The sequence below is a fragment of the Delphinapterus leucas genome, chromosome 8, assembly GCF_059928025.1.
Source record: "Delphinapterus leucas isolate spDelLeu-1000000601 "Yukka" chromosome 8, BTC_Dleu_Yukka2, whole genome shotgun sequence".
Classification (NCBI taxonomy): Eukaryota; Metazoa; Chordata; class Mammalia; order Artiodactyla; family Monodontidae; genus Delphinapterus; species Delphinapterus leucas.
Genome location: NC_143136.1, coordinates 71,977,272 through 71,996,146, shown reverse-complemented (window position 1 = coordinate 71,996,146; position 18,875 = coordinate 71,977,272). Strand labels below are relative to the sequence as shown.

At 36.0% G+C, this 18,875-nt stretch overlaps 1 protein-coding gene across 1 annotated transcript in view; it reads right to left on the bottom strand.

Annotated features, from left to right (window-relative positions):
• BAZ2B (bromodomain adjacent to zinc finger domain 2B) overlaps positions 1 to 18,875 on the bottom strand; it is a 385,114-nt gene that overhangs the window by 269,059 nt on the left and 97,180 nt on the right. The window lies entirely within an intron of this gene.

The following is an 18,875-nucleotide window of genomic DNA, read 5'->3' as shown; positions in this document are numbered from 1 at the left end:
GTGGATTCTGTGATGTCAGCTGTGCCACAGTCTGAGACCCAGTGTCAAGTCAAGGGCAGCCCCACCTCACACACATGCTCAGCGCCAACAGCAGTGCTGCATCTGGCCTCCACTCCTTTCTGGCTTTGCCCCCCAGGGCCATGGCTCAAAGTCAGACTATGGTCTGGGAAGCTCTCCTTCACTATCCCCCTATTCTTTTTATAAACGCTTATTTCCCCTGAAGGTCTGTAAACAAAGCAAGAACAGGACTCATGTCCCCTCGGGCTATTCAGTGGACAGAAATAAGTATTAGCTAGCAATCAGAACCGCAAGCACTCTCACCTAGTCTTAGCCGTTCCCTGCCCAGGTATTAGCTCGCAGTCAGAACCGCAAGTATTAGCTAGTGTGCCATCGTGAGCATACCACTCGACGACATTTCACAAGATAAGCAACCCCACGAAACTAGCACCTGGCGAAGAATCAGAACATGACTGCAACTCTGGAAGTGCCCCCTTGCAGTCACTCAAGGGTAACCACTACCCTAGCTTCCAACACCATAGATGAATGTTGTTTGCTTTTTCAACTTTACATACTGGAATCACATAGTATGTACTCTTTGACTCTGGTTTCTCTCCCTTAACATTATATTTATGAGGTTTGTGCAAGACTTCCCTGGCGATCGTCCATTTATTTTCACTGCTATACAGTATTCCATTGTGTGATGATACTACAACTTATTCTGTTATTGATTTAAGTTATTATCAGTTTTGGGCTATTAAAAATAGTGCTATTATGAACATTTATATACAGATCTGCTGGTAAAAATATACATAAACTTCTGTTCGGCATATACATAGGAATGGAATTGTATATATGCATATGTTCAGCTTCCGATTATACTGCCAAGCTATTTTCCTTCCAAAATGACTGTGGAAATAATAGTTCCCACCAGGAATGTATTAAAGTCCTGGTTGTTCCACATCCTTGCCAACATTTGATACTGTTTAGCTCTTTCCTTTTAGCCATTCAGGTGGGATATAGTGACTTTTCTCCCTTTTTCATGATAAAAATATACTTAAAAATATATAATCGGGCTTCCCTGGTGGCACAGTGGTTGAGAGTCCGCCTGCCGATGCAGGGGACGCGGGTTCGTGGCCCAGTCTGGGAAGATCCCACATGCCGCGGAGCGGCTGGGCCCGTGAGCCGTGGCCGCTAAGCCTGCGCGTCCGGAGCCTGTGCTCTGCAACCGGAGAGGCCACAACAGTGAGAGGCCCGCGTACCGCAAAAAAAAAAAAAAAAAAGTAATGGATTAAATATGCTATGGTCTGAGTGTTTGTGTCGCCACCCCCTCCAAATTTATATTGAAATCCTAACCCCAAGGTGATGGTATTAAGAGGGAGGGCCTCTGGGAGATAATTAGTGTAACCAGCCCAAACTGACCCCATCCTGTTTCTAGAAGGATAACTGAGTTGTTTTTTAAGAGACTACAGAACAAAACCACCAATCATGCAGCTGAAGCATGTGCAGAGGAGAAAATTTTGACCTCAAATACACCTGGAACCAAAGTTTATCCCCCCGCTCCATGGAACCAAAGGACCGGGACATGACCGGAACGAGAACACCGGAACCCATTCAGAAGCAAAGGGTCCATCGTCCAGGAAGATGTGATGTTGAAGCCCCTTTACCATAAATGGCCAGGTTCCAAAGCTCTCCAATTGGAAGATCCACATACCAACCCTACCAGCTAACTCATAAAAGCTTGACCGAACCCTAGATCTTAGAGACAGATTTGAGCCTTGCCAGCTCACATCACAATAAAGCTTTTTCTTTTCTCAAAAACCTGTACCATAGTACTGGCTACTATGTGAAACAGGCAGTGACCCCTTGCTAGCTAACATTAGGACATGAGGACAGAGCCCTTATGAATGAGATTAGTGCCGATATAAAAAGAGGCCCCAAAGAGCTCCCTTGCTCCCCCAACCACATGAGGACACAGCAAAACAAGATGGCCATGGTCTATGGAACCAGGAAGCAGGCTGTCACCGGACTTGGAATCTGCCAGCGCCCTGATCTTGATCTCACAGCCTCCAGAACTGTGAGAAATAAATTTCTGTGGTTTACAAGCCACCCAGTCTACGGTATTCTCTTACATCAGGCTAAACGGACTAAGACAGAATATAATACTAGTAATAAAGTCACAAGAGACAACATGAAAATGCCAAAGCTGATGCTTCTGCTCCAAGTTATCAGCCACATTATGAGGAAAAAACAAGGATGACCTCAGCTAAAAATAACTATGAGTTTAACAATACATCATTTGAAATATAGATATCTACTATTGTTAACAACTATCCCCCTACATGTTCAATGCACTTTGAGAAACTGGTTAATAATATAAAGTCTTCATCATTAGCAAAATATTTTAGGATCCTATTTATATCATCTTTCTCTCATTTTATTTTCATTTATATTCATTAGTACATCATATATCCTATATACTATATTAGAATATTATTAAATTTATGTAGTTCATTAAAAATGTACATATATTGGTGATCTATGCTCCAAAACATTTTAACTGATAGGGAAGCACAATCAAAAATAGTTCAGAACAAGACCATTAATATAGAAGACTGGAGGCTAAAAATCATGCAGTCTAAGAAGAATTAAGAGTGAACCAGATTTAAAGACAATACCCTAACAAAGGTCACCCAGCAAGAAGCAACTACAGTTGACCCTCAGTATCCACAGGTTCCATATCTGCAGGTGTCCATATCAGCAGGTTCCACATTCACAGATTCAACCAACCGAGGATCAAAAAATCGTTGGAAAAAAAAAATTCCAGAGAGTTCCAAAAAGCAAAACTTGAATTTGCCCCAATCCAGAAACTATTTACATAGCCGTTATGTTGTATTTACAACTATTTACATAGCATTTACATAGTATTAGGTATTATAAGTAATCTAGAGATGATTTAAAGTATACAGACATCCGATTTTAACCAGTGAGAACACCGAGACCCAGAGAGTCGAGATAACTGGCTGGAGATCATCCCATAATGATACATCACAATCTTCACACTGATAGGGGAGATGTTTGATGCTGTCACTGGAAACCTTCCACAATCCCTCCCAGAACTAGCCTTCCCGGGATTCATAAACATCAGTTAACTCCCAAGAAAGGATACAATATGCAGAGATGTCCTAACTCAGTATATTTTTTAAAAGTGATAAATTTGGCTTGGGCTTATCTTAATGGCTAGTAGAAGAATCATGGGGAAGGAAATCAACCAGTTTTGGTATTCTGTGCCCCAACTCAAAAATAAAATAGGTGTTATTTTAAAGTCAAAAAAAAAAAAATATATATATACATACATACAGGAGGATGTGCCTAGGTTATATGCAAATACTATGCAATTTTATATAAGGGTCATGAGCATCCACAGACTTTGGTATCCACAGGGGTCCTGGAAACAATGCCCAACCTAGGGACCACTGTTTTGTTAATCAACCACTCAAAGGAAAACCAAGTAAAAGTTCTTCAAAACTAAACAAAAAATAAATCTATAAGATAGATTCAATATAAGAATTAAAATTTTTAAAGGCAACAACCAGAGGAAGGAAACTTTAATTTAGGTTTCTAAAGCAAAAAATTCCAAAAGGTATGCTATTTCTTAATTGCAAAAAAACGGGGAAAAAAATGAAGGAAGCAAACTTCTAGCAATCTCTAATAATTCCTATTCCCAATATGGACATTATCAGATTTATCTACATTTCAAGAGGAAAACAAAAAATGCAAAGAAGCACATTTTAAAAGCTGCTAACTAGCCTTAAAACACGACATTTTACATTTTAAAATATAACTTTTTTTTTTTTTTTGGGCCACGCCATGTGGCTGGCAGGATCCTAGTTCCCCGACCAGGGATCGAAGCTGACCCTGGAAGTGAAAGCGCCGAGTCCTAACCACTGGACCGCCAGGGAACTTCCTAAAATTTAACTATTTTAAAACATTTATTTCTTGACATGATAAACAAATAACAGTCTGGTTAAATTTAATAATATTTTAATACCTTCTTACAGAGTTTAAGATCTGTATTTATTTTCCAAGGTTCACTTAAATAACGTGTAAAAAAATTTTGACCACAGGAGGCTAACATCAAAATAATATCAAAACTCATCCCCTAGAAAAACATGTATTATTTTAATACCTACAAATGAAAAGCACATTATAAACATTTTAATGTATAATAGTATGGAATGGAAAGTGGTCTAACCGTTTCACAAGAATGAAAATCTCTTTCCCAAGCTACTAGAAAAGCTCTTTCATCATAGTGTAGCTTTCTAGGCAAGTGAAGAAGTCTGAAGCAAATGAGTTAAGTTCCCGGCTTTTTTTTCCCTCCCTGTGGGAGCCTGTGGGTGGATGGGGGTGTGAGGGCCTCTCGGGGCTCAGCGTGGACCCAGCCCTGTGCCCCCTCCACCCCGAGCCCCTGCACACGAGCACTGCGCTGGTCAGCGTCTGCCCAGGTGGGCAGCAGCCTCACCTTGGCCTTCTTCACACGCTCCATGGCCTCAGCATATGTTCCTAGGGGCTGGTGCCGAACACCTGCACAGGGCGGGCAGGTGTGAGGGGCCAGGTACCGCTGAAGCAGGGCTGACTATCGTCCTGGGGGCCTCACGGGGTTGGGGGAGCACACACAGGTGAAGAATAAAGGTGTCTGTCCATCTGTTAGTCCTTTCTACTTTTTTTAAGGCCTCCTAGTCAACAGGCCTTATGTTGCCTGCTTATTTCTATTAAAACAAGAGCAGGAATGGGACACAACAACTACAGGTGATGAGTTAGAATGCTCATTAATTTCAGTTACTGGCCATCTTAAAAGTTCCCTAGTCTGCTTCTGTTTCTATGGTAACAAAGGTAGAATCAGGAAGCAGAAGCAAATACTTTAACAGTTAAATAGTGAGAGTCAAGTATTGAATGGCATATACAGTAATTTCATTTTAAGAAAATCTAAAATGTAAAAAGGAAGAAGGGAATCATAGTTCATACAATCTTAAAGACTCAAAAGGAGGAGCCTACCAGTCCAGTATTTTTCCCTTGATTGTTTTAATTGAGAATTATTTACATTTTACTTTTAACTTTTCTAAAAATTTGATTCCACTCCCACCATGGGTGGCCACAAAAACAAAACAAAAACCTAGAATCACCAATGTCCTGATTCACTTTCTAGAACAAAATTCACAGTACTAGATTTAAGGCTTTTAAATATGATACCATATTTTGTGATCCTAAATAGAACTTGATTTTAAGATTTTTCTTTGAAATAGTGATCCTAATATGACTTTTTAAGTCAAGCAAAGCAGCTATCTTTAAGAATCAAAATAAACCTTCTGTTAATACGGATATGAACCTTTCCTGTACACACACACACACACACACACACACCCCTTATACCAGTGAAATATATACAATGTGTTTAGAATGGAAATTTCTTCAGTATATTTTCTAAGTATTTCTGGGATCGTCTTAAGTTTGTGAGTATTCAAATTCATGACTTTATTAGAATTTTTAATCTGTCTATTCTTTTCCAAATTGCTTTATGTTCAAACTTTTCTTCTTCCTCTCTCAAAACACTGTCACTGCAAAGAGTCTCTGTCTCTTGTCTCTCATCACTCACTCTGGGGGCAGCAACCTGCCATGTCAGAAGCAGCACTATGGAAATGACCATGTGACAAAGAACTGAGGCCTCCTGCCAAAGCCAACAAGGAACTGAGGTCGGCCAGTAACCTGTGAGCTTGGCAGCAGATCCGCCAGCCACAGCTGAGACTTGAGATGACTGCCGTCCCAACAGACTTGACAGCCACCTCGTGAGAAAACCCAAGCTAAAACCACCTAAATGAATCCCAGATTCCTGACCCCCAGAAACTGAAATAAATATTTGTTGTTTTAAGCTGCTAAATCTAGAAATTTTTTGCTAAACAGAATTAGATAATCAATAAAGTATCTTATTCATCTTTTTATTTTCTCCCATCCCAACTCTAAGAGTTCCTTGACTTTAGCAAATACTTGACAAATATATCACAAAGTAAAGCACTAAAATATAATGCAGCTTGGCCAAAACTCCTACCAAATGGGCTTGCCCTACTGCTAAGGGAAACAGAAAAATTGTAAGCCCCCATCTCCTTGTGACAAGTTAAATAAATTTTTTAATGTTCATTTATAAAACATATGATATCCTAACCTGTAAACATCAGAAAACAAAGAGTATGTCCAAAAGCTATATTTCAACCCTATCTACGACTGTTTTCCACAGTGAATATTCAAATGTTGGCCAAATTTTTGCATCTCATCTTAATCTATAGACAATCTGAACTATACCTTTAGTTCTGCACATCCAAATCTCACCTCTCCTGTAATAATGTCCCTAAGAGGAAAAATTGTGGAAGACTTACCAAAGGCAAAGAAAGATTGCTGATATCCTATCTAGGACATCTTACCTAGTTATCTGCGCCTTTCGTTGTCTTTTTTTTTGGTGGTAAAATATATATAACATATCATTTACCACTGTAATAATTTTTAAATGTACATTTCAGCGGTATTAAGTACATTCATATAGTGCAGTACCACCACTATCCATTTCCAGGCCTTTCATTGTCTTTAAACCAAATTTCTCAGAGAATAAAAAAACTGAACTTCTAATATTTTAAATGTGCATTACAAAACAAATTTTAAAAATACTTAATAAAAACAAAGTCAGGACCTTTTAAGAACCCAAGTTTGCATAATTAAGGCAAATCTTTGGTAAACAGATTAATAAATTTTGTTTAAATAAAAGTTATGGCTTTAACCCAATAAGCTAAAATTAATCCCATACAATGTTTATAATTTTGAAAATTTTCTATGTTCTAATAAATTGGATCATTATTCTAGCAAAATTTTTCTTCAACAGTAACTATTTTGTAGCATGGCAGCTTGAAGGTAATTTCAAAATCTTTAGGTAACCTAAAGCCTTGGACTGATATTAAATTGAGTTAACTAAATGATGATTATTAGAGTCCTAGGAAAAAATCTAAGTAAGATAAAATACTGAAACATTAATTACTAAGCATAGTTTTAAGCTTATATACTTTTGCTTCTTATTTTAATATTGACAGGCTATAGTTCTGGGTCATGTTAATGAAAGTGTTGATTTTTGCCTCTTTAAGGTTTAAAGGCATTTATATGGCTATAAAAAGTTGTCTTGTGTGTGATCAAGAGCTCTGCTAGTCTGGTAAAATGCTGGTGTGTGGCAGACAGTTCTCAATTACCCACCCCTAACTTTTCTCTGTGAAACAGAAATTAGTTTAGCTAAAAGGTACAATCAATATGAGCAGTTGAGGCTACCTTAGGAGCAACAGTGACAGAGAAGTACAACTGAGTATGTGCATTTATTTGTCCAAAAAAAAAAAGTGTTTCATCCCAAAGAAGGGATTCTTGGGCTTTTTTTGGTCTCCAGACCCCATTCCACTCTTAGAAATTATTGAGGACTCCAAAGAGCTTTTATTTTATATGGATTATAGCTATTGATGTTTACCATATTGGAAATTAAAACCAAGGTATTATTTTAAATACTTATTTACTGATACATTTGAAAATAGCAATGATTAATGTATTGCACAATAATACAAATAACATCTTAGTATTGTTACAAATATTGTTTTGACCTCGCAGATCCCCTTAGAGAGAACCACTAACCTCTCAGGGGATCTTAGTGAAGTGCCTGTTTATTCCAGAACATGAAAGACAATAAAGAAGGACCTGACTTGGAAAGTGAATTTTGTTTGCCTTGATTTATAACAGCCAATTCTGAAAAGAAGCTATGAAACATTTAAAATTTTAGCAAATTTCATTCAATGTTGATGGGCTTGCTTCCTTGAGGTACTGATTAATACCTTTATCTTCAATATGAAAGGCTATTCCATACCTTCTGTGCAGTGTGCACAAAGAGTAGAAATGCTGTGTCCTACCAGAATAGTTTTCTGTGCTTTATGCTCACTTTTTTATTTCCTTGATTATCTAAAGAAAAAAAAAGTAATAAAGGTTCCTCCTCACTTATGAATCAGCAAACATATTATCTTCTATGTTTATTTTTAATGTTACTTTGATTAAATAGATAACCAAATATTATTTCTCAGGTACCCACGATTCTATTTTTATCAAGCCCCAAATCTTCTAACAACTCTCAATTTTGCATTTTCCTAATCATATCCTAAATATAGACTATATAAAACTTTTTACAATATTTTATACTAACCTATCTTTGAGATTTCCCAGAGTGCCTCAAGAAAGCCAAAAAGTCTTGTTGCTTCACCTTATAAAAACAGAGGTGTTAGAAAGAATTAGGTTTGTTTTATATGTTACTATTCTAAGAGTCACATGGGAAAAATTGTCAAATCAAAAAAGACACCTATCCTTTCCTAGGTTAATTCTGTATAGGTAACATGTTATTAATGTAAATATTTCAGAAATTTTGTGGTGTGAGAAGTCCCTGGAGATGTGTCAATGCCCTCACTGTCCATTATATTTTTACCCTCAGGGGAAATGCTGATCAAAACTTTTATGACATATTTACATACCATACCCCAATAGAGAATTTTACTCTCTTCCATTTTCATATTATGAATTAGAGTAACAAATTAACCACAGCCATTAAGTCTCTGTTTTCCACAGAGAGCTTTTGTTTTACTTTGATGTTTTCTTGAAAGCTCTGCCATAAGCTATAAGCGAGAGTTTGTGTCTTCAACAAAAAACTTTCAGAGTTTGTGGAAAGAATTGTGCCAGGTACTTGTAACTGTTAACACTTCAAAGAATAAAATATCGGTAAGGCTTTTTGGTGACATCTCTCGAACAACTTTCAGAACATCTTTGGACCAAGTAAAAATTTCCAGGACTCTTTTTAGTCTAGAAGCAGAAACGTTCATAACAACAGACAGCTAACCCAAGCTCCAGAGAAAAAACAACAAAAACTACACACATAGTACTGAATGAACTGACTATAGAAAGTTTATTTGACTGGAATATTGTTGACAATGTTTTAGTGTTCTGTTTTCTTTCTTCTTAAGCTATCTATAACCACAACACTTTAGTAAACTCTGCTTTTGTAAACTAAAATGAAGCTTTAAAAATATTATCTGACTCTTTCTAACCCTTAGAATTCACAAACTCTTTAGTGAATCACCCTTTCATGGCAGTAGAGATATCTGCACAGATACAGTTAAGAATCTGTCCTCCTTTTTATTAGGATATAATTGGACAAATCTATTAAGCAACCCAAGTTTTGTTACCTAGAGTATCACATTTGAGAACAATGCTCGTTTAAACAGGTATTTGTAAGAAACTAAGGTTGGCTTTACTTAAGGATCCAATGCCTAGAGAGCCCTTGCAGGAAACCTGGCCTGGTCCCTGGCTTATAAGGCTCAGCCTTACATGTGATAAGGAAGATCACTTGCTGGCAGGCTAGGAACCTTAAGAAATTTGAGGGATATTTAAGGATACTTCTGTAGGTGAAATCTGGTAGTGTCCTGGGCTTGCTTTCCTAGCCTGAGGAAAGCAAATAACAGTAGCTTTTAAAATGTCCTAGCTGAGATTCCCTATGGAAAGTTACAGTCAAGTTAATGTTGTAGCCTTAATAGTTGTGCAGTAGTGTATAGGCTCTAGGTTTGCAAACGCCAACTCAAGGAGGCCTACATGGTTAACTCTTTTTGCACCTGTGAAAATAACCAGCCATACCTGACAATGAGACCAGCTGTTTGGGGATTACTGCTATCACATCACTCCAAAACTCTTGCCAAAACCACTCCTTCTAAACAATTCAAACATAAATACCATACCTCAATATATTTAGGAACCTATGATTATCCGTAACAATGAAGGATATACAAATTAAAATGAAATTATTCCCATTAAGAATACAATGAAAAAAATTCTCAAAGTCCAGCAGCAGTAGTTTAAAATGGTATACCTTTTCTGAGGAGAATTTTTTGGATATGTGAAACGAGCTTTAAAATCTGAATAAGATAGCATCCATTCACATAATCACTGCCAAAAATCCACCAAAAAGGACCAAAATTAGTGAGGGAAATGCCATTATTCAAGAAGCCAGGGAAAATACCAACATTATAAAAAGATTTTTATTTTATACATATATGCCCCAAGAGTACAAGGTGTAGATTTTAGGAAATAAGTGAGAATATTCTGAAATACCCTAAGTCGTAACTTGCAGAATTAAAGTTTAGGGACACGGAAGGCCTATAGGAGAAGTGGGAATCACAGAACTTGGGACCCATGTTCACACAGCAGAAAAACATCATGGGCTACGTTTTGGCCTCATTGTTTTAATTTTCCTCAACCAGTCATTAGGGTTGAAAAGGAGCCATTTTTTTGCAGGTAATGATCAAGTCTGACTAGGCAGACATAAGTAAGCACTGACTCACCATAAAAAACTCATAATCCACAGTATTAGAGTGGCCATTCTCCTCTTCCTGCTGCCCCCTCCCACGGCCCCATTCACAGGTCGGCCAGGATGAAGCAGTAGAACTGCTAAAATCAAAGGCTGACCCTCAAACATAGGATCACAGGTACACCCACAGCACAGATCTCAAGAGATTCAGAGAAAAAGTTTTAGGGGAAAACATATCTGAATTTTATTTTCTGTTGCTCAGGTCACCTTGTTGCTTACCCCAAATATCAAAGGCCATCAATATCTAAACCTCTAGCACAAAATAGAAAACAAAAACCAACCAAACCAACTTAAACAACACTAAGGTAAATGGAGAAGGTCATCAAGAATTACCAAGCTTCTCATGCATTTACATAAAATTAAACTTACTTTCTGAATTTTTTAAGTCTTAATAAAATAGAAATAAATGGATACTTGCTTAATGTGATTTTCATAAACACATATAACAAACCGAAAGCCGCCAAAAAAGCGCCAAAACTAGTGAGGTAAATGCCATCATTAAAGAAGCCAATAGACAATGATACAGTATTTGAAACATTTCCAAAATCAGGAAAAAATAAGGATGCTCAATGTTAACACTGCTTTGTAGGTACTGACCAACTTTATTCTTTACACAGAAAAATAAAGTTATAAGTACTAGAATCAAAGGCAGCAAAGTTATCTTTATTTGCATAATATAATTATATATCTAGAAAATCCTAGAGAATCAAGTAAAAAATTATTAGAAACAATAAGAGAGTTTTGGGGGAAAAAAGCTGGGAATCCACACCTCACTTCTTTCACTTGAATAGAGTCCATCTATAATAAAATTCAAGAGTAAAGCAAGATTAACCTCGAAGCCATAAACAAAAAGAGTAAAACATTTGTCTTCTAAGTATTTATATTTCTTCCTATATTGAAAACAGCAATCTTGGAAGAAAAATTCCACCATAAATATCAGAAAAGGGAAGAAGGAAGGAGAAGAGGAAAGGAAGAGGAGGATAAAAAAAGAAAAAAAAAGATAACCTAGCAGTGGTGTGCTGGAGCTTACTCATAATAGCTCACAAGAGCCAACTGTTAAATTTTCAGGAATTTTGTGACCTAGTTGTTAAACATAGTCATTATTAAAAGTTAAATTACATAAACTTACCATTCAATAAATTATATTAAAAATAAGGTAATAAACACTTAAAGCTGATCACTCCCTAATTACCTCACTTATTTTATTACATTTTATTATTGCCTATGCTGTTGACATCATTTACGTCTACTTTACCAGTTTGGTGTAAATACTATATGATGGTTGTATGACTGCACATCTCATATCTGTTCAGTGGTATTAAGTTGTTGGATTGAAATAGACCATGTTTGGAGTATTACACCAAAGGAAACAACACACACTACAAATCAGGGCTCCCTCCACCAGACATACAAGCCAGTTGTTAACATTTACCAGAATACCGCTGCGTATATGTAAAATATTCATATGCTTTGACATAGCAATTCAATCTCCAGGAATGTATCATAAGGAAATAAATTAGAATATGCAAAAAGGCTTAGGGATGTTTGATGTAATATTATTCCATTATATATTGTAACATATGCTAACCAAAAGCAATTTAAATGTCCCAAACTTAGATAGTTGAATCAATTATGATATGCTGTTTAAAAATATTTAATGACATGAGAAAATGCTCATAATATAATCCAAAAAGAAAATAAAGTGTAAAAAGCAGAATGCAAAACTACATATAACATTGCTATTTTGTAAAATATATATGTATATATTGACATAGACATATATACATGCATACATAGAAAAAAGATTGGAAATTAAAACTTTGTTTTATTAAAAAACAGCAAAAAGCCATTTCTGGTTGAAGAATTTCTGATATTTGGAACCTGAACTCTCTGAAATTTCTTTCCATCAAAGCTGCAATCCCACTGGTGTATACATCCACAGATTTTCCAATTCCCTCTAATTACAGAAGTACTCCTCCTCCTAGTTAATGTCAATCAGTCTAACATGGGTCTGGAACCTGTTTCTTCTCATTTCTCAAAGAATTTCTGAATCATATTCCCTGCCGCTATATCTTTATTTTCATTATTAAGAAAGTCATCTTCAAGCCCACATTTCCTTCCTGAACACTTCCCAATCTATTTTTCTTTTCCTTTACAAGAAAGAAAGAAAACCTATCTAAACTCCATGTTTCTATTTCTTCACCTTTAGTCCAAACCATTCCACTGAAACTATTATTGCCAAGGTCACCAGTGTTCTTATTGCTTAATCCAATGGGTTTTTTTTGGTTCTTTCTTAGCTGATATCACAAAAGTATTTCACTCCATGCCCACTTCCCTCATTTACACCTTTTAGAGGGGAGGTTCATCACACTAACTTGCTGTTTCATTTATGAACACTTTCGTTTCACTAAATAAACTGCAACGTAAAATAAATTTAAAAAGCAAATAATAGAATTTTGGATATTTGAAAGTTTTATGTTAATACTTTTCTGTGTTTTTCAAAACTGAGAGTATTTTTTAGTAAAAAATATACTTTTAATTTTAAGAAAAGTCATGTTGTACTTCTGAAACTAATATAATGTTATATGTCAATCATACCTCGATTATTTTTTTAGAGTGCTCTTTTTTTAAAAAAAAAAATTTATTTATTTGGCTGTGCCAGGTCTTAGTTGCAGCACACTGGATCTTCTTTTGCCACGTGCAGGATCTTCCTTGCAGCATGCAGGATCTTTTAGTTGCGGCATGCAGGATCTTTAGCTGTGGCATGAGAACCCTTAGTTGTGGCATGTGGGATCTAGTTCCCTGACCAGGGATCAAACCCAGGCCCCCTTCACTGGGAGCACAAAATCTTAGCCACTGGACCACCAAGGAAGCCCCTATACCTCAATTTTTTTAAAAGTTAGAAAATAAACAATAAAATGAATATAAAAAAAGAAAAATCAAAGGGCAATGAACATGATTAATTGTAAGAAGAAATAACCAGCAAGCTGTAGAGCTGCATTTACAATTTATTTTTATCATAAACAAGCAAACAGCTCAAATATAATATTAGAATTTATTTTTTAAAGGTCCAAGTTATATTCTCAAATAGTCTTAATTCAGGTATCTAATAAGAAATAGGATTATTTACCAGGATACCAACCTTACCTGATCAATGAAAATTTATTTTTAATATGTTCAGAACCTTCTAATAAAATTAATATTTTTTAGAAAGAGTCCTTTTACAAGAGGTAGAAAAAAATAATAAAAAATTGACAATGCTTTAAAAAGCTGACCTTTAGTTATCTAGTTTAACATTCCTTATAGCAGAGATTTTGAGGAAATGTAGTATAGATAATAAGTACTGATGGGAAGTTGGGCCTTAATATGGGCATTAAAAGACAGTTTTCCTAGCAAAAAGGAATGGGGAAGACTTAAATGCCAAAAATAAAATACAGAACAAACTAGTGGTTACCAGTAGAGAGAGGGGGTCAGGCAAGATAGGGGTATCAGATTAAGAGATACAAACTACTATGTATAAAATAAATAAACAACAAGGATATATTGTACAGCACAGGGAAATATAGCTATTATTTTGTAATAGCTTTAGATGGAGTATTATCTATACAAATATTGAATCACTATGTTGTACATCTGAAACTAATATAGTATTGTAAATCAACAATAGTTCAATAAAAAAAAAATTTTTTTATCCTGAGGAAAAAGAACAGAGTTGGAAGCATAACCATTCCAGACTTCAGACAATACTACAAAGCTACACTAATCAAAACAGTGTGGTATTAGCACAAAAACAGACATATGGATCAGTGGAACAGAATAGAGAGTCCAGAAATAAACCCATACACCTACAGTCAATTAATCTAAGACAAAGGAGGCAAGAATATACAATGGGGAAAAAAAGACAGTCTCTTCAGCAAGTGGTGTTGTGAAAGCTAGACAGCTCCATGTAAATCAATGAAATTAGAACACTTCTTCACACCCTCACACCATATACAAAAATCAACTCAAAATGGTTTAAAGGCCTAAATGTAAGACACCATAGAACTCCTAGAAGAGAACATAGGCAAAATATTCTCTGACATAAACTGTAGCAATGTCAGTGCTGATTCTGACTGATTCTTAGGTCAGTCTCCCAAGGCAATAGAAATAAAAGCAAAAATAAACAAATGGGACCTAACCAAACTTAAAAGCTTTTGCACAAAAAAGGAAACCCTAAACAAAACAAAAAGACACCCTACAGATTGGGAGAAAATATTCACAAACCATGCCACCAACAAGGGCTTAACTTCCAAAATACTGTACAAACAGCTCATACAACTCAAGATCAAACACACAAACAACCCAATCAAAATATGGGCAGAAGACCTAAATAGACATTTCTCCAAAGAAGACATACAGATGGTCAAGAGGCACACGAAAAGATGCTCAACATCACTAATTATTAGAGAAATGCAAATCAAAACTACAATGAGGTATCATCACTTTCACACTGGTCAGAATGGCCATCATCAAAAAGCCTACAAATAATAAATGCTGGAGGTGGTATAGAGAAAAGGGAACCCTCCTACACTGTTGGTTGGAATGTAAATTGGTACAGCCACTGTGGAAAACAGTCTGGAGGTTCCTTAAAAAACTAAAAACAGAGTTACCATAGGATCCAGCAACCCCACTCCTGGGCATATAGCTGGAAAAGATGAAAACTCTTAATTCGAAAAGATACATGCACTTCAATATTCACAGCAGCGCTATTTGCAATAGCCAAGATGTGGAAGCAACCCAAGTGCTCATTAACAGACTATTGGTTTAAGAAGATGTAGTTTGTATATAGAATGGAATATTACTCAGCCATAAAAAAAGAAGAAAATATTGCCATTTGCAGCAACATGGATGGACCTAGAGAATATCATATTAAGTGAAGTAAGTCAGACAGAGAAAGACAAATATAATATGAAACCACTTATATGTGGAATCTTAAAAATAATACAAATGAATCTGTATGTAAAAAAGAAATAGGTTCACAGACATAGAAAACAAACTATGGTTACCGAAGAGGAAAGGGAGTCGGGAGAGGGATAAATTAGAAGTATGGGAATAACAGATACAAACTACTATATATAAAATAGATAAGCAACAAAGATTTACTGTATGGCCCAGGGAACTATATTCAATATCTTCTAATAACCTATAATGGAAAATAATCTGAAAATATATATATATATGTAACTGAATCACTGTGCTGTACACCTGAAACTAACAAAATGCTATACATGAACTATACTTCAATTTAAAAAGAAAACTCTGCTTCTCTTCAATCTAAAGATTTATACCTTCATTGAGAAAAATTAGTCCTCCAAAATTTATGTTTTTTAATAAATAAATAAGATAAAAATATGAGAAGTGACTATAAAAATTCTGCCAAGGGGGCTTCCCTGGTGGCACAGTGGTTGAGAGTCCGCCTGCCGATGCAGGGGACACGGGTTCGTGTCCCGGTCCGGGAAGATCCCACATGCCGCGGAGCGGCTGGGCCAGTGAGCCATGGCTGCTGAGCCTGCGCGTCCGGAGCCTTTGCTCCGCAACGGGAGAGGCCACAACAGAGAGAGGTCCGCGTACCGGAAAAAAAAAAAAAAAAAGGAAATAAAATGTTTTTTAAAATCTAAAGAACTGACAATTTAATATTTCACATTTCTGCAAATTAAAACATTATTATAAAGCCAAATAATTATAGTAAATATAATTAAAACATACCATTAATATTTAGAAGAATTTATAAATAGTTTATCATAAACATACTAAGATCTCAGTGCAAAAACAGGTAAATGTCAAAGACTAACTACAAAAGAGAAATACAACAGGTTAAGACACTGAAAAATGGTCACTCTAATTATTCACAGAAATGCAGATTAAATAAGATACATTTTTGGGAGTTCCCTGGTGGTCCAGTGGTTATGACTCCGTGCTTTCACTGCCGAGGGTCTGGGTTCAATCCCTGGTCAGGGAACTAAGATTCTGCAAGCCGTGTGGCATGGCCAAAAAAATAAAATAAAATAAAAAATAAGGTACAGTTTTTTGCAACGCAATTGGCAAGGGCTAAAAATAATGAATATACCCAATCCAATGAAAGTGGGGTAAATAGGTAAAGTTATGTATTGCTACTGAGATATAAAATCATACAATCCTTGCAAAAGCCAAATCCACAATACACAGATTAAGAGTTTTAAAATATTCCTAGCACTTGACCCAGCAATTGCATTTCTGGGAATTCATGTTATGAAATAACGTCAAACAACAACAAATAAAAGTATTATGAATAAAAAATGTTCATTGAAGCATTATTTATAAAGGTAGGAAGGAAGGAATCTATTTGCACAACAATGTATTCCACCATTAGCACTCAACTGGGGCACAAAGGGAAGAATCTGATAATCTTGTGGGGAGGTAGACAGTTGGGAAGATTTCACAAAAGTAACTCTTCATAAGGATATTAGAAAATAAGCAGATTCTATCAAGCAAGAAGAAAGAAAATAATCATTGCATATAGGGAAGATCATATGCAAAATCATGGAGTCATGAAAGTCTACACTCAGGGATCCATAACATACGGTATGTTGCCTCCTATCTCCCAGTGGCTTTCAGAAAGTGATGTCTGGCAGTGGTATAAATACATACAGAGCTATAAACATAAATGCAAATGAAAAATATTAGGCTAACTGGATGTGATGATTCATCTATACATAATGTGACATACCAGGAGGGAAGTAGAGGGGTTTTGAAAAGCAGATGAGAGTTTGTCTTAAGCTAAACTCATCATGAGATTGTATGATGTATTAGAAAAAATATCTAACCACTGGTGAGCGGTAAGCCACAGTCAATCTCTCTAGTTTTCACTTTCATCGTCTGAAAAGGAGGAAATAAGTGTTCAACTACATCAAATTACTGTTATGGTCATAAGAAATTAATTTAAATGTAAGGTAATACAATCTCCTACCTCCCCCAACTAGCCCAACCCCATTCCTTTAAATTATGTACCTCATATCAATCCTTCTGCCCATTCACATTGCTATTAGTCTAGTCATTATCACCTAACATTGGAATTTCTGTAATAAATTACTGATCTTTCTTTTAATAGCTTCTTCTTTCTATAGAGTTAACAGATTTCTTCCAATACAGTTAACAGATTTCTTCCAAATCTATCTTTCTAAAACAACGTTTTAATCATGTCACACCTCTGCTTGAAAATCTATTAGCTAACCCAACCCCCTTTCTAACTTTATCTCCCATGATTTTCAAACAAATTTTAGCTAGGTAGGTTTCCCTCCATCCTCTCCTTTGTTCAGGTTGCTGTTCTAAGCTAAAATATCTACTACTTTCTTCAAAGCCCAACTGAAAAAAAAAAAAAAGCCCAACTGAAGTTTCACCATCTCCCTGAACCCTTTTAAATCCAAAGCAATTTTTTTTTAACATTTTGGGGACAGGAATACTTAAGCATATAAACTATCTCAAACCATGCAACCTTCATATACAGTAGAAACTCATCTTACTGGTGGATTGGGGAGTGTGGTAGGTTCTATTCAGTAGGTTGTATTAAAATATAATAAAAAATATCACCTTAAATCAACCATACTCCAATATTATCACAATTTTAAATATATATCATTGACATGGACCACACTGGAGACAGATTATACTGTTCCTCATAAGTCCAACACAGCCAGTTTTACCACCAACAATAAAGCAGATGCAATTTATGTAACTGAGCTCAGGATACCCATAGCTAGCCTGCATTTAGAAGCTATGATGATATACAAAAAACATTTATATTAAGACATAAGAGCCACATTTACTGCAAGATGCCCCACTGTGAGAGTTACTCAGGAACAGAGAGCACCGGACATGTATCCCACTTGGAGCATAAGTTCACTAAGTCAATGATGGCTATTGAAATTGTTTTTCAGGACTTCCCTGGTGGCGCAGTGGTTGAGAATCTGCCTGCCAATGCAGGGAACACGGGTTCAATCCCTGGTCCGGGAAGAGCCCACATGCCGCGGAGCAACTAAGCCCATGTGCCACAACTACTGAGCCTGCCACCGAAATGAAAAGCCTGCACACCGCAACTGAAGAGTAGCCCCTGCTCAACACAACCAGAGAAAGCCTGCGCACAGCAATGAAGACCCAATGCAGCCAAACATTAATTAATTAATTTTAAAAAGAAATTGTTTTTCCTTTCCTACCCCAAACTTTTTTCCTGACATAAATAATTCAATTTCTAATACAAAAATCACAAAAGATGAGACTTTCTGTACATCCTTTCTATGTAAATTATTAACTCCTTGAGCATATTATAGACGATGCATTTTATTTCTGGGCACCTTGAATTGTTTCTAGTTATTAAAAAATAGATGCTGAC